Genomic DNA, 2,422 nt, shown 5'->3' on the forward strand with positions numbered 1-2,422 from the left:
GAGTGGGGGAAGAGGGGGGGAAACAGAGAGATAGGAGGAAGCAAAGTAGGAGGAGATGACTAGGATGGGATGTAACACATCACTGCACAGTCCTCGAGTGTGGGATGTGTCTAATACGCAGATCGGCGGTTGGTGTCAATGCATGCGTTTGCGCTTGTGTAACAGCCATGATAAGCATGGCCGACTCCTCAGTGGAGGGGCGGGAAAAAGCAACGGCAGTAAATGTACCACTTCAAAGCGGAGTGAGCTCCAACACAATCAAAGCAAGACGTCCTTAATTCAACTTTAACAAGCCTATTAGAGTCAATGTGACACATGACAGTGTTCCAGCAACTGGGGCCAATTTCTCACATACAGCAAAAAAAAAAAAAGAAAAGAAAAAAAAGAAAGATGAATAAGCCCAGGGAATTATCTGCTGCATGCACAAGTTTCCCTTTTCACGCTGTGCTTCTGAGAACACAGTCACTCTGTCCTTCATGGAGACATGAGGCAAAGGGTCTCCAGCCACTGATTCGTCCTAGGGTTCCATAAATTGACAGTGACCTGATGTTTGCTGCATACAGTATGCATGACCCTAAGAAAAAAATCCAGAGCATCAGACTTCCGCTCATGGCTAGAAAAAACGGCCTATGCTAATTTGTAGGGTTGCACGTTTATAACCAGTTCAATGAATTATCGCTAATGTGCTTATTGGTATCAGTCCAATATTGTAAGTCAAGCCAATAAATTGACCAATAAAGGCAGCAACACTTCTACAGTGCACCGTTTTCACTGTAATGGAGGTTGGAAAATACAAAATGTATGCCATGTATGATATTAAAATAAAATTAGTGCCTCACGGTACAATATGTCACCATTGTAATGTGTAGCAGAGAACACAAAGGAGGCAGCGTATGAAGGATGAACGGGGCTTCGCCCGGCACCGCTCTCATGAATCAGCGGTGAGGTGCTCCTTCTCCATCCCTTTCCTGTCACCGTGCATGGTCAACGGCTTCTTATTACCAATAACGCTGCGCAAAGCGCTGTCAACCAAGACGGTGCTTAATAAATCATCCTTCGCACTGAGGTCACGTCAACAACAGAAGGATGACAGACAATTGAAAGCCAGATACAAAAAAGAAAATTCAATAGGACATTTCTAACTGCCAATTTGTCATGAGAGCTAATCCGCTGTTAGGGCGTTAGCAAAGCAAGGGTGACTCAAAAAGACATAATAATAAAGCTTTAGTTTGCTATAAAAAAAACTTGAGTTTGCTTTAGAAAAAAATAATACAAAATTGATTAATTAATAAAAATTATTTTTTATTTATGAATTTTCACCCATGCCAGAAAAATGGCAGCCATAATGACACTCGTGCTGTTGGAATAAAAAGGTCGAATTCAGAGATATATTCAGAATTCTAACCACGCAGGACGTGGAAAACGCAGGAAAAATACTAACATTTTTCCATGATTCCCACTTCAAGGATGTGAAATAACTGATATGTTGGCAAGGTTCCTCGGAGCAGGAGCCAGCTGGTCCCTGGACCACACTTTGGAAACTGAGGGCTCACAAGGAATTTGCCGGTGCCTTGTTAAAAGACAGTACAGCACAGCACTTGTATGTGTGTGTGTGTGTGTGTGTGTGTGTGTGTGTGTGTGTGTGTGCCATAGATAGCATGTTCATTTAATGAGTGAATAATATCCCCTTGCATGTCCACTGAACTGTAGATCGGGGGCAAGGGCCAGAGGGGGCAAGAGGGGTGACACGACACAATAGAAGTGTTAGGGAGTGTGGGAACCAATTCTGCACAGGACAATAGAGACTTCCCAGTGGCCACAGTGTGCCCATTCACTATCAGTTGCTGGGCCGGCAGAGCACGGAGCTGAATGTGTACCAGCTCAGCACAATGATGCTTTCTCCCAAACAAGTCCAAACTGTTTCCTATCCCAAAGACAACACAGTCTGACTGTAGCCTACACACAGCCTAGTTCTCATATAAGCAGTCTTTTTCTCATTTTTGGGGGGAGGAGGCAACATTTCTCTCCCACTGATGCTCACACTAACAGAGAGGACGAAACCAGTGCTGATTTTCTAGAGATAGTGAAATCGGACTTTTTTCAGGGCTCAGATTGTTCTCCAGTTGTGATGCTGCAAAAAGTTCAGATATTTTAAGTGTTATTAGAGTAAATCGGTTTACATTGTATCAGGTGACTGCGGGGAAAAAAAACACTTTTCAGCCACTTTCAGGCACAGAAATAATGAGATTCCAAGTACTACCCCGGTTGACTTGACAAATAAAGTTGACTTTGACTTTGACTTTGAAGTTATGTATCCAAAACACTGCCATCGACCGGTTCACATCTTTCCTCTCCGGTCACACACAATGCACACAATCCGGTCAGTCTACCATGGGTCTCAGGTCTTACCGCTGCTCTGCAA

At 43.6% G+C, this 2,422-nt stretch overlaps 1 protein-coding gene across 7 annotated transcripts in view; it reads right to left on the reverse strand.

The window, feature by feature from the left end:
- Nucleotides 1-2,422, reverse strand: part of trit1 (tRNA isopentenyltransferase 1) — a 44,216-nt gene that overhangs the window by 40,624 nt on the left and 1,170 nt on the right. The window lies entirely within an intron of this gene.

The sequence above is a fragment of the Cynoglossus semilaevis genome, chromosome 18 (genome assembly GCF_000523025.1).
Source record: "Cynoglossus semilaevis isolate Cse_v1.0 chromosome 18, Cse_v1.0, whole genome shotgun sequence".
In the NCBI taxonomy this organism is placed as follows: Eukaryota; Metazoa; Chordata; class Actinopteri; order Pleuronectiformes; family Cynoglossidae; genus Cynoglossus; species Cynoglossus semilaevis.